Source organism: Palaemon carinicauda, chromosome 19 (assembly GCF_036898095.1).
Source record: "Palaemon carinicauda isolate YSFRI2023 chromosome 19, ASM3689809v2, whole genome shotgun sequence".
Classification (NCBI taxonomy): domain Eukaryota; kingdom Metazoa; phylum Arthropoda; class Malacostraca; order Decapoda; family Palaemonidae; genus Palaemon; species Palaemon carinicauda.
Window position 1 is genome coordinate 84,321,030 of NC_090743.1, and position 15,457 is coordinate 84,336,486.

The 15,457-nt window shown below is 34.1% G+C and overlaps 1 protein-coding gene across 2 annotated transcripts in view; it reads right to left on the reverse strand.

Annotated features, from left to right (window-relative positions):
* LOC137658700 (transient receptor potential cation channel subfamily A member 1 homolog) overlaps window positions 1-13,962 on the reverse strand; it is a 351,715-nt gene extending 337,753 nt beyond the window's left edge. The window contains exon 1 of one of the 2 annotated variants that reach the window (XM_068393691.1): window positions 13,672-13,962. The gene's annotated coding sequence lies outside the window, so the exon portion shown is untranslated. The remainder of the gene's footprint in view (window positions 1-13,671) is intronic. The other variant, XM_068393692.1, reaches the window with a different exon arrangement.
* Between the last annotated feature and the right edge of the window lie 1,495 nt (window positions 13,963-15,457).

Consider the following 15,457-nt stretch of genomic DNA (forward strand, 5'->3'; position numbering starts at 1 on the left):
ACGTTGATGGATTGGGTTTAAGGCGATGGACAAACTGTCTCTTTGGCTTTTACTCCTGATGCCTGGCAGTTGATCTTACTAGAATTAGTATGGACCGGCAGGGGTCACTTGCCTTAGTTAGATATGCACTGCGCATCACAAGGAACTGGCTATCCTTTGATGTATCTAGCCAATGAATCCTCTCTGGATTTAGTCAGTCATGGTAAGAGAAGATGAAAGAATGGCCCCTCATCCCAGGCATAGCAGGGTGCTAAGAATCTCCTGTTTATAAATACTAAAGAAAAATTGAAAATAGGTAGGCTAATTGGAATGTTAAGAACCAAGAATCAAACTGGGAATTTAGAGCAAGTGGAGAGTGAATTTATGAAATATGGTTTGGATATCTTAGCCATAAGTGAAACACGTTGTAAGGGGATTGGCAAGGAAACTTTAGACCAAGGAAATATATATATCTACTCAGGATGATCAGATGGAGTTTAAAGAGAAGGGGTAGGAATGATGATGGCGCCAAGAGAAAGAAAAACCATTAACCGAGTGGAGAGCTGTAAATAGTAGATTGTTACTAGAAAAGTTAAAATCAAAGCAGTGCAATATGAGTATTATAGTTTGCTATGTCCCAATAAATGATTCCCCTGTAGAAAGGAAAGATGAATACTATGATGAACTGCAGAGGGTAATAGATGAAATCCCAGAAAGAGATATGAAAATTGTGATTGCCGACTTTAATGTCAATGTTGGAAGAAATAAACAAGGGATTGAGAATGAGACGGGTGTCGAGGGTCTTGGCAAAGTTGAAAAGGAAAATGGAACACATTTCATAATTTTTTGTTCAGCAAACACTCTTGTCGTTGGAGGTACTCTTTTTCAACACAAGAACATCAACAAGTATACATGGACTTCACCATGTGGCAATTACAAAAAATAGATAGATCACATTGCCATTAATAGGGAGAAAAGGAGGACTCTCAGAAATGTAAGAAGCTACAGAGGTGCCAATATTGGTAGTGATCACCAGCTTCTTAATGCCACACTGAAATTAAAACTGAAAGCACCCAACAGAGATTGATAGAATACCTAGGTTTGATACAACTAAGCATTTAGAAGAAGAGCACAGAGAAACATTTGTAATTGTAAGTAGGAATCGATTTGCAGTCTTAGAAACTTTAAGAGACAAAGAACAGACAATTATTGAAGAATGATGTGATATTAAGAACATATAACAGTCAGCTGATGGTGAAACAGTTACAAGGAGAAAGCCATGGATATCAAATGATACTTGTGATATTATGAAAAGGAGACAAAGACAGAAATTAGTTGTTGAAAGATTTCGAGGAAGCAATGAAAATTACAAGGTAGAGCAGTCTAAGTAGTCCAGTATCGACAGTGAGGTCAAAATAAAAGCCAGGAATGACTGAAGAGAATATTTAGACAGTAAAGCAAATGAGGCTGACAAAGCTATAAATTCAGGTAGTGGCTATGGAGTAAGAATTGCTCATATAATTATTGTGAAATCTCGACTGAGCAAAGAAGAAGAAGCATATGCCCATCAAAAAGACACGATGATTCTGTCATAGCTACAGAAGAGGATAAAGACAACGTTGGATGGAACACTTTAGTAAAGTTATCAATAGGAGATATGAAGGGAATAATTTGACTGATATATCTGAAGCTGATGAAGACCTTGATGTACCCATGAATGAATTCAGTCTGTTTGAAGTCGATGCTATCCTAAAAAATCTAAAGAGAAGGAAAGCCCCAGGATATGATGGAATAACTGCCGAGATGATACTGGCCGTAAAAGAAGTGACTTCCAGACTACTAACAAGATTATTTTGTAGAATGTGACATGAAAAGGCAAAACCTGATGAATTGGAGTTGGGAGTGTTGGTAAAAAAAAAATAAAAAAAAAAGACCTGACAAATTGCAATAATTACAGAAGCATAACACTTACGTCAGTTCTTATGAAAATATATAGTATGCTTATTCTAAAAAGACTGGACAGAAAGATTCATGAAACACTAAGAAATAAGCATGCGGAATTTAGAAAAGGTAGAAGTTGCACTGACCAAATTTTTATTTTGAGACATGCTGTACAGCAATGCATAAAATATAGAAATCCCCTTTTGGTGGCATTTGTGGACTATGAAAAAGCCTTTGATAGTGTGCATCAGCCAATTTTATGGAGAGTCCTGCGTTATTATGGAATTCCTCTTCAATATGTAAATTGAATAAGTCTGTTCATGAGCATATTAAGTGCAAAGTTAATGTTAATGGAGTCTTATCAAATGAATTTCCAGTGTACAGCGGAGTACTCCAGGGGAATGTGTTGTCACCTATGTTGTTTATCCTCCTCATGGCTTTTGTAATGCGTAGAACAGTCAGAGATGTTGGAGAAGGATTAGACTGGATTGATGATAAGAATTTAGCAGACCTAGAGTATGCTGATGATGCTGTACTTGTTAGCAGAACACCACAGGATTTGCGATGCTTGCATACCAGAATGCATGAAATATCACACGAGATTGGGCTGAAGATAAATATAAGAAAGACAGAGATGATGAGAACGGAGTATGCAATAGAAGATAAAATATCATTGGAAGGAGAAAGAATTAATGAGGTAGAATCGTTTAAGTATTTAGGAACTATGATCTACAATACAGGGTCTTTAGAATTAGAGTTTAGTGAAAGATTGAAAAAAGAAAATCAGACAATAGCTAGGTTAAGTAAAATTTGGAAATCAAATCGCCTGAAATTACATATAAAAATCAGACTATATATCAGTTTAGTGAGATCGGTGTTACTATATGGACATGAGTCATAGACTGAAACAATCTTCAATAGACTTAGTAGATTTGAGAACAAAGGCCTCAGAAGGATATTGGGAGTTAAATGGCAGGACAGGATTAGAAATGAAACTATAAGAGAGATTACTCGAGTACCATATGTGGATGAGATCATGATGAGGGGTAGATGGAGAAGGCTTGGGCATGCTCTTCGCATTCCTTAAGAGAGATTAGTTCACCAAACGTTCACCTGGGCCCCACAAGACACTACCAAGAGTTGGAATACCCAGGCCTATATGGCTGAGGAATATGAAGCGCGAAGTAGGAGATGATAAATGGAGAAATATCGAATTAAAAGCTCAAGATAGAGACGACTGGCGAAATCTAGCCGAGGCAATTTGCGTCAATAGGCGTAAGAGGTAATATATGTATGTATGTATGTATATGTGTAATTATATATATATATATATATATAATACATACATACATATATACATACATACATATATATATCGTGTGCCGACGATTCCGCGCAGGACAGTTCAGCGCCGACAGTTCAGCGCTGCCAATTCAGCGAATGACAATTCAGCTTAGAATCAATTCAGCGCATGACAATTTAGCACAACGATGAATCAGCACAAGGACAATTCAGTGCAAAAATGCACACACATTCACCCTTATCTTATCATTAGCATATAAAGAATATTTTTTCTTATTATTATCATTGTCATTATTATTATTATTATCATTATTATTATTATTATTATTATTATTATTATTATTACTGTTGTAATTCACAGTTGTTAACAATAACAACCACTGAATAAATAAAGAAAGTTATAGTACAAGCTTAGGACGGTATATATTCCCTTTTCTGGAATACAGTTGTTTATAAACATTTGCTTAGTTAAAACTGAAAAGCCAGCCTTATGGTGCGAATTTTATCGGAGAAAGGACGCGAGCATATTCTATTAAATGGATTTTGCTATCGATTGGATAGAAAAGTGTCTTGGCGTTGTACACAAGACAGATGCAAAGGTCGAATCCATGTCAACGGAAACTTGTGGGAAGATGCAAAGGCCCATACTCATGTGCCTCAGCCAGCAGTATCAGCAATAAAGAAGATGGTTTCTGGCCTACGTGAACGAGCCAGTGCATCTAATGATGTCCCAAGAAGAATCATTCAAGAAACACAGGTCTCTTTGCCAGATGAAGCTACGGTTTTACTCCCTAAGTATACTTCATTACAACAGACTGGTCAGCGCCGACGAAAAAGAGATGGTGAGCCAATTCCAGCACCTAATGATGTCAGTGATATTGTATTACCTGGACATTTGCGTGTAACACACAGTGGAGAACCGTTTTTATTGTACGATTCTGGGGTTGAAGTTACTAATAGAATGTTTATCTTTTCGACTAGAAAAAATGTTGAACTCCTCAAAGAATACAAAAAACTGGCTTGCAGATGGTACATTTAAGGTAGCTCCACGCCTTTTCCACCAACTTTGTGTCATTCATATGCTTTGTGAAGGATGTGTTTTTTCCAGTGATATATATACTACTGCAAAATAAGACAGAGGATTCATATGAAAAAGGCATTAAGAACTATTTTGAATCTATACCCGGACCTGACGCCAGCCACTATGCTATGTGATTTTGAAAAGGCTTTCCAAAATGCATTTTCAAGAGTTTTTTGTTGGAACGTAAATAAGCGGTTGTTTTTTTCACCTTGCTCAGTGTATATGGAGAAAAATACAGGCATTGAATCTTACCCAGATTTATGTAAGTGACGAACATATTCGTCGACACTGTAAGATGTTGGTGGCCTTAGCTTTTGTGCCTGCTGACGATGTTTGTAATGTGTTTGAATCATTGCAAGATGTTATGCCTCCGGAATTGGAAGAGTTAACAAATTATTTCGAGGACACATGGATTGGTCGTCCATTCCGTCGTCGTAGAAGAGATGCAGTTTTTAAACCCGAGTTATGGACTGTTTTTGATCAAGTGCAGGGCGACCTACCTAAGACCAATAATTCATTAGAAGGGTGGCACCGAAGTCTTCAGTTAACATTGGGTCATAACCATCCAACCTTTTATAAGTTTGTCGAGTTTCTTAAACTAGAGCAAGATAGCATAGAGAAAAGAATACTGAGAATAAGAGCAGGGCACGACGATGGTAGAAAAAACCAAAATACCAAAGGACAGCTAAGGCAATAAAAACGCTTGTTAATGAGTATGGAAGTCGATTTGATAAGTTGGAATACTTACAAAATATAAGCTACCTCATTGAATTGCAGAAATGAATTAATTCATTTCTTTTTACATATACTGTATGTATTATTCTTAATATGTAAATTTAATAAATCTTTAATATCCCTTTTATATATCAATAAAGTGTTAAAACTTTTTGCTGAATTTCCTTGTAGTTGCTTCCTTATGCTGACTTGTTACTGTGCTGAATTGTTCTTATGCTGAATTGTCATTCACTGAACCGTGTGTGCCTTTTAGCGCCGAATTGTCCTTGTGCTGATTTGTCCTAGTGTTGAATTGTCATGCGCTGAATTGTCTGCGCTGAATTATCCAGTGCGGAATTGTCGGTGTACCATATATATATATATATATATATATATATATATATATATATATATATATATATATATATATATATATATATATATATATATATATATGTATTATATATATATGTATATATATATATATATATATATATATATATATATATATATATATATGTGTGTGTGTGTGTGTGTGTGTGTGTGGTACACCGACAATTCCGCACTGGATAATTCAGCGCAGACAATTCAGCGCATGACAATTCAACACTAGGACAAATCAGCACAAGGACAATTCGGCGCTAAAAGGCATCATTATTATTACTTGCTAAGCTACAGCCCTAATTGGAAAAGCAGGGTGCTATAAACCCAGAAGCTCCAACAGAGAAAATAGCTCAGTGCGGAACGGAAACAAGGAAAAATAAAATATCTTACGAACAGTGACAACACTGAAATAAATATTTCCTATATTAGCTATAAAAACTTCAACAACACAAGAGGAAGAGAAATGAGATATTTTAGTGTGCCTGAGTGTTCCCTCGAGCAAGAGAACTCTACCACAAGACAGTTGAAGACCATGGTACAGAGGCTATGGCACTACTCAAGACAGGAGACTTGATCTTGGAGTGTCCTTTTCCTAGAAGAGCTGCTTACCATAACTAATGAGTCTCTCCTATCCTTACCAAGAGGAGAGTAGCCACTGAACAATGGCAGTGCAGTAGTTAACCTCTTGGGCGAAGAAGAATTGTTTGGTAATCTCAGGGTTGTCAGATGTATGAGGACAGAGGAAAATCTGTAAAGAATAGGCTAGACTATTCGGCGTATGTGTAGGCAAAAAGAAAATGAACCGTAACCAGAGAGAAGGATCCAATGTAGTACTGTCTGGCCAGTCTAAGGACCCCATAACTCTCTAGCGGCAGTATCTAAACGGGTGACAAGTGCCCTAGCCAACCTACCCCCTACAATGTTGCTGCTGACAAAATTTCATTCACATCAATATCCTTCATTAAGAAAATACTATGGCGAAATACTTCCTCTGCAGTAAGCTAAATATTTTTACTATTATTACTTGCAAGTCGCTACGCTACAACCAAACAGAGGAAGTAGCTCATTGAGGAAAGTATATGAGGAATATTATTAAACTACATTTGAAAAGAACTGAATAAAAGTTATAATGTATTTCAATATCAGTTAAGATATTAAAATACTTGTCATATCAAAACTAAAAAGACAGTCTTATGTTAACCTGTTATTTGATGGATAAATAGGCATCAAAATAAAAATTAGTTTTAGTTACAAAGTTATTTGTGGAAAAAATTATCTATGAAATTGTGAGAGAGAGAGAGAGAGAGAGAGAGAGAGAGAGAGAGAGAGAGAGAGAGAGAGAGAGAGAGAGAGAGAGAGGGGGGGGGGTAAATTACGCTAATTTGGCATTACTGATGCCAAATTCCATCGTTCAAGAAACCAACCACACATTTTGCACATATTGGATCGTGTCACGAATACTTTCGTGTTTAGAAATTGGAATAACGCAAAGTTTGAATGAAAGAAATGTAGCGAATGTTTTCTGTTGAACACCATGACATACAGTAAATCTCTCTCTTCATAGTTTATATATATGACAGATTTAGTTCAACGTTGTTACTGATCTCAAGGTATTTTATATTCTTTATTCATTACTTTTATATAGCTTATCTATTTCTTTATTTCCTTTCCTCACTGGGCTATTTCTCCTTGGAGCTCCTGGGCTTATAGCATCCTACTTTTCCAACTAGGATTATAGCTTAGCTGTTACTACTACTACTACTACCACTACTACTACTATTATTAATAATAATAATAATAAAATAATAATAATAATAATAATAATAATAATAATAATAATAATAATAATAACAATCATAATAAAAATAATAATAACAGATTTCTGTCGAGTAGCAAAAATATATCATGTTCGATTTTCACAATATATGAACTGGTTCTTCAGCTATGCAGTTCAGTCATTATTTTTGTTCACATAATATTAATGAGCTGTTTGGTTTTAATGAATATCCTGGAAGGTATAAGAATTTTATGTGGATTTGTGTAGGCCTATTATTCGCAATCAATTCTGTCTTTACAAAAATCAATTTTTTTATAGATTGCATAATTTCCAAATATGTCCATCCAGTGTAAAATTAATAGCATATTCTTTTCATTATTCATTACAATTAAGACTTGGATTAACCGGTAGATTATTTCTTTTTACCCAATTTCTCCTTAAATCAATTGTAATTTAGTTAATTTACATTCAAACGTAATTTTAAAAACAATCCAAAAATAATTTACTCTAGAGGCTTCTTCTTTTCGATTACGTAATCACTCAATGTCGCAATAATAATAATAATAATAATAATAATAATAATAATCATTATTATTATTATTATTATTATTATTATTATTATTATTATTATTATTATGATGATGAGTAGTAGCAGTAGTAGTAGTAGTATTACTATGATGATGATGATGATGATGATTATTATCATTATTATTACTACTACTACTACTACTACTAGCCAGGCTGAAACCTTGTTTGGAAAAGCAGAATGCTACTAGCCCAAAGTCTACAGCAGGGAAAGTAGCCCAGTATAGGAAGGAAATATCAAATAAACTAGCCGATATACAAGTAATAAGCAAAAAAAAAATCTCAAGATCTGTAACAATGTTAAAATAAATCAGCCGTATATAAACGAGAGAAAAGATCCAACATGATAATATAGCCCTTTGTATTATGAAGATTTATCATAATTACATTCTTGGGTCATGCAATCAGATACTGTACAAACCAGTCCGGTAACATGCAAATGTAGGCACGAGAGAAAAATAAGTTTACAGCGCTAATAACTACCAAAGGTTAATTTTCCTTACCAGGATCTGTACAAAACTATATTTGATTTATAGATCGGGTCAGTCGCAAGGTAGGTGTTACAGTGCTGAGAGAGAGAGAGAGAGAGAGAGAGAGAGAGAGAGAGAGAGAGAGGATCAAATGTTTCAACCGGGACCCATACAGCCTGGTCCTGGTTTCAACTATATTTAGAGGCATAAAATGTACAACTACTATACATACGTATATCTATATAATAAATGTGCTATACATATGTAAATATATATAGGTGTGTAATATATGTATAAATTAATAAATATATGCGTATATACAAAAATTTATGTATAAATCGTTATACATATAGTTCAACATATATATGAAAGAGAGAGAGAGAGAGAGAGAGAGAGAGAGAGAGAGAGAGAGGGGGGTGTTCACATACAGGTTTTTGACACAAACATTATAGTAAAAAGGCTAATGAAAAAGCAGAACTTATCTATGTCTATTTTTTCTATCCTCTTGACGAATGGTACTCTCTCTCTCTCTCTCTCTCTCTCTCTCTCTCTCTCTCTCTCTCTAATCAGGAGACTAAGGATGAAAGGTGATCTGGGGTGTCTTATGGAGGGCTAAAATAGGGCCCCTTGGCGAACAGAAGACTCATTGTCAGCCACGCCCATGTGGAACTCTCCTTATATGAGCAAATTTCTTCGTCATTTTGTCATCATGACAGCTGTCAACACGCATATGATCACCCTGTTTCTGATGAGATGCAAAACACGAAAGAATGTTTGTTTGTAATAATAAATATTTAAGGCAACGATAATGACAGCGAAGTTCCTCTGTTTGAAATTGGCTTTTTGCCCATGATGTTGACTATTATTATCATTGGTAATTATAAATTATTCCTATTATTATCAACTGCTAATTATCACTAATTATTATTATCATTATTATTATTATTATCATTATTATTATTATGATGAGCTGCAAGCCTCGTTAGAAAAGAAGAATGCGGAAAACTCATATATAAAACGAATAGAAAAGACAAATAAAAAATAAAATACGTTTTAATAAATCATAATGTTAAATAGTTAATTAATGTATATAAAATATTAAACATAGAATTTGTAACAAATTTTAATTTTGAATTCGCGGATTCAACTGCAGGCTACACCATTGTATTTCAGATTATATATTTTGTATCGTCTTCACATTGAAGGATTCTATTTTATTGGCTGATGGTCGTTTATGATTGTTCTATTCATTTTGGATAAATAATAATAATAATAATAATAATAATAATAATAATAATAATAATAATAATAATAATAAAATAATAATGTATAACTGTAGCCATCCCGAATATGAATGATCCTTTTAATAGAGAACTAAAGCTAATGGCCATATAACATTTCGACTTTTGCAAGCATTCACAGTAGATCAAAATAGAAAAATCTGTGACCAATGAAAACAACAGTGCCAGCCCTGTACGAAATCAGCATTGTGGAATTAATTATCTTAATACTGATATCTCTATTTTGTCTTAAAAGGTGTTTAAATTTCACTTGGAGATCCTTTCAAAACACTGGTAAAAAAAAATAACAACTTCCGCCAATGAAAGGCTGCAAAGGAACTAATACAATAACATTGTGAAAGTCACTTTTTGTAAAGAAACTAAGTCATTTTTCGTAATATAACCCCACTGAAATAATCACTTCGTGGAAAAAAATAAATTAATAATTACCTTTCGTTAAAAAAAATACTTTTTAAATATCCTCTTGTGAAATAATACTGTAAACAAGTCACTTTCCGTAATTTGATTTCAAGATACAAACTAAATAAATTCATAAAAAAATCACTTTAGGGTTGGGTTGATTCATGAATTTGGGTCTACAGTCCGGTGTTGGGACCTGGTTGGCCATTCAGAGCCAGGGTGCAACTTGGATGAACCCTGCCGTAGGACAGCAAGCTCAAAGAAATGAAGCGGCAACAGAAGTACAGTAGAGAAGTTAATAAGAGCCAGGACGAAAGGACGCTCTGAAGAAGACCCAAGAGTACCCTCACTACAGTATACCACCGTCTACACCGCCGTCAGCACTACCCTCCCCCATTCATATATTTGCTTGAATAATTGTAATTTTCATTCAACCAAAAAACTAATTAAAATGGGCGATACAATTTGATAAAACTTTATAATAAGTAGGCCTAGACAAAGAAAGATTAATGCAAAAATTCCCAACACATTTCGTGACTTCCCTCTATAGAAACAGAAAAGGTTGGGCCAAAGATATAACACTGAATACGCAATAAATGTTTACATAAAGATCATTAAGCGAAATAAAAGAAACTATATTCAACCGTACATCAATAATTCGTAAAGATGCCAGGAATGCTGTTTTTACAGCTGTTTGAACAGAGAGAGAGAGAGAGAGAGAGAGAGAGAGAGAGAGAGAGAGAGAGAGAGAGAGAGAGAGAACTTTCTTTTTGTAAGGAAGATTAAAGTTTATAATTAAAAGTCACGTAAAGATAATTAAAGAAAATTATCGAATGGTGAAGAATAGATTTCCATCGACGCATAATAATAGTTATAATCCTTAATCATATGTTGTAATAAACGGGTCCTCAAAACCTGCGTCAATTTTTATCATGAATTATCTTTAATTTGCAAATATTTATCAGTTTATTACGCATTAATTTAGATTCCTTATGGCCAATACTTTCTATTTGATAATATATTCATTTACATTCCAATGTCATAATTCACAACTTACATTGTCGTTATTATCAGTGTAGGCTACAGATCTCAATTGTCATTTCATCACAATGACAATTTTATTAGCGTTTCTTTACTTAAATTTTATAAAGTGCAACATTTACCACCAAATCGACTATTTCATGATAAGTTCTGTGCCAGACAGAGTTAGTATACGCAGACGTCGTAGCGTTGTCATTTCATAATGACGATACAAAGGTGACATGTGCCATGCTTCAACTTTTTATTACATGTCGGTGAAATAATTACTTTATACAATGTGACTTTTTATTTTACAATATAAAGACAATTTAGTTTATAAAGAATATGTATTGTTTACCTTTGAATGTAAGCCTTCTTTTACATACAGTTGAACTGTTAAACGTAAATATCTATTCCGACGCCCTCTGAAACGTAAATATTTCATTCGAAGATATTTTATACATTTTGATAGTTCTAATAATTTTTAACTTAAAAGGATATTTCTATTTATCTTCAGGGTGTAATCCAAAAGCTCATAGAGCTTATAGATCTATATCGAGGTTTTCCGGAAGTAAAGGCCTACTTCAAATGTCGCTGGAATCATATGTCTAATTCGAATGTTTCTGGATTCGTATGTTTAGTTCGAACGTTTCTGGAATCGTGGTTCTACTTGGAATGTTTCTGGAATCAAAGATTTAATTCGAATGTGTCTGGAGTTATAGACCTAGTTCAAACGTTTATGGAAATATAGCCTACAGCTATTTCCAGTCTTAAGACGATAGAGGCTAATTAATAATGCTTTTAGATCGCACAGACCTACTTCGAAATCCTTTGGAAGTTTTATCCAAGTCTATTTGAGCTGCTCATGCAGTGGCTTAAATTTCCCGATTCCTTCCTTTCATGACCAGTAAGTACCAGCAATTGACCGTCCACCTCACTTGGCAGAATCTTCAGGACACACTACAAACTAAAGGACAACGAGTCCAGCACGAGGAAGTTCCGCGTCAATAGCTTACGTGAACCTGGAAAAAAAACCACCAATCGCAGCTCAGACATTACGTGACGTCATAATATTGCTCCTTTCCATGATACTTCTGAGGAAATGGTGTCATTTATACGCACCATGCTTATATATTCATTTTAATTATTGCGTAAAAGCGATTGTAATCTGATTTTAATGTAGCTGGGCGATCAATTCAGGACCTTGAAAAAGTAGATGGATTTTCACAGATCCTGTAATTGCTATACTTTGCAAGGGACAAGTCTGTTCAAACAACATACACTATACACTAATACATTATGCATAACACCAGAAATTACTACGCTGGGTCACGAAATATGTTCGTCTAATTTGTTTTCGCATTTAAGCAAGGGAAATGTTGTCACCTGTAGCGTGAAGGGGGATTGTTGCAGGAGGGGCAACGACACCGGGTAACAAAAGAATTAAATAGAAATTATTTTGAAAGCGTCTTTGTTAACTTCAGGTCAACAACATGATGTGCTTAGGCAATACCTGACTAGACACTATGTTATACTATACATAATGTCGATTAATCGGTACAGAATTTAGTTGCAATCGAACATGAAAGATTACATTAATGCGGCAACCACAATGTTATTTGATGAACTTATTGTCTTTCTGATGTTCCTTCGATAGAGTAGGCCTAATGGCGTCTTCCATGTCGAAAGAACGACTGGCCAACCTGTCTTTACTATTATTATTATTATTATTATTATTATTATTATTATTATTATTATTATTATTATTATTATTACTTGACAAGCTACAACCCTAGTGGGAAAAGCAAGACGCTATAAGCCCAAGGGCTCCAATAAAGAAAATAACCCAGTAAGGAAAGGAAGTAAGGAAATAAGTAAACTCCAAGAGACGTAATTAACAATTAAAATATTTTAAGAATAGTAACATTAGAATACATCTTTCATATATAAACAATAAACACTAACAAAACAAAAAAAAAGAAGAGGAAGAGAACTCTAGCCCAAGACAGTGGAAGGCCATGATACAGAGGATATGGCACTACCTAAAACTAGAGAACAATGGTTTGATTTTGGAGTGTCCTTCTCTTAGAGGAGCTGCTTATTAAGCATTGAAAAGGAATTCCTTGCAGTTGACGTAAAAACAAAGTAATTTCATTTTTGCTAACTGGAGATCTCACTTATAAGACAAAATTTAATAAATGAGGTTGATTTACGTATAATTTAAAGAAAGAGTTTATTTCATCTATTTTCTCACTTGCATTCAATTAGAACATGTCTTTATTTCCCCCATCCTCTGATTCATACTTTGTATCAATGGCGTTTATTTCATGTTTTTCAATTTATTGCTAACGTATTTTTCACCAATTAACAATTTAATCTTTGAAGCTCCGTGTATGATATGTTTTGGATGTTTCAAACCCTCACACCCGCACATATTTTATCTCCCACATAAAACTATGGCATAAAAATAATAATAATTCAATGACGTGATAAACTGTAGAGTAAAAAAATCGTTACCGAAATGTATTGTGAACTCAATTGGTTCGTAACGGAAGTGAAAGTTCGTGTGCCAATTAAAAATGGTTGTCAATTGCATATGAGAGAGAGAGAGAGAGAGAGAGAGAGAGAGAGAGAGAGAGAGAGAGAGAGAGAGAGAGAGAGAGAGAGAGAGAGAGAGATTAATTTATAAACGTCATGATAGGTTCGTTAGTTACTAACCTAAACTCTCTTGATTTATGGTCATTTTCTCTTAGTGGAGAAAGTGCTTGATCACCATACGTAGGCCTAGTTATATTTAACTTCCAGTTATGGAGTTTTCCATAATTTCCTTATCAGCAAAATTGTTACAAGGTTTCCCTAACTTTATGGACTGCAACGATGCAACATATTCCTTGAAAAATAAAGCTTTAAATGATTGAAAGAGCAGTGGTAGACGTTTACACTTCAATCTTCATAAAAACGCATGGTTAGCAGTTTCATAATCTATGCTTCGATCTTTCACTATTTGCAAACTCATTCAATTTCATACTGTAACCAATCAAGAATTACATAATGCGTTTTAAGGAGAATGCCATTCATGCAAAATTACCACGGAATCCAGACTTGGTTTTATTTGAAATTTCTCTGACATGGCCGACAGCACGGAGTTATAATATACAACTGTTGATCCAATCGTCACGTTTCTGTGAAAGCACATTTTTATGTCGTCAATATTGTCTGATAGTGTTTTCAGGGCAACGGTAGCACTAAATTCACGAATAATGTATCGTGATGTAATATCATACACTAATTACTTGCAGCAATCAACCTTGGCTCTACTTTACCACGAAACCAACAAGTAATATATACAGTAAGGGTCCTAGGACTGAAGTGTGAAGTTCAGTTCAGTTGTTAGGCGAAGGGATTAGCCTTTCCATCGGCACATCCTTGGTTTTCTTCTTTATCCCAATTCTTATATTTTCTTCTCTCTTTTTTCCCACATCTGATAGATATATTCTTTTCTTTTCTCTATTCCTTCTTTATTAAACAGCACATTTCCTATTATTTTCTTCTTCGTAAGGTTGCTGTAATTCTATTATTTTCCTTCTCTCGTCGCTGAGGTCTGGACACTTAAGAATAAAATGAGCCAAGAGGTCTTCAGTCTCTATCCCACATAGTTTACATTCTACCCTCCCTCCTACTTCATGTCTTTTCCTATCATTTAATCTTAAACAGTTGGCCCTAGCTTTATACATAATAACAGATCAGGTTTGTTGTCATAAAACATTTGTTCTCCTATTTGACCTTTCTCTTGTTTGTATATTTCTAAACTATTTTCCTCTTTTAACTCATCCTTCACTTTTTACCATCTACTTCTCTAATCTTAGCCTTGAGCTCTTCTCTTTCCATTCTCCTAACGGTTCTATCATTCATTTCCACATCATTCATCCATTTCCTAGACTCTTTCATCCACCTTTTATATTCATTTTCTTTCATTTCTTCCAGAATTTTCTTCAGCAAATCATTTCTTCCCTCTTTTACCCCTTTCACAAATCTTTACTGCAAACAAACGTAAACAAACGTGGGTCTCTTTTGGTGTGTCCGATTACGATGGTTCAATAATTGGACGTTTACATTAATTAAAAAAAAAATCTCCAGTTGTCAATTATCAAGGAATTAAAGTATAAATAATGCAATATATGGTACTGCATAGAGTAGTATAATATATATATATATATATATATATATATATATATATATATATATATATATATATATATATATATATATATATATATATATATATATATATATATATATATATATATATATATATATATATATATATATATATATATATATATATATATTTGGGCTCAAGCCATGACGTCCTAATGGAAGGTTCCTTCAGTAGCTTCCTAGGGTATATTTAATTACAGTGGATATTCCCAGAGAATTAAAGTAAAGGTTATCACAGAATTCTAACTTCTGGTGGGAGTACCCTAAAGGTTACCCTCTAGGATAT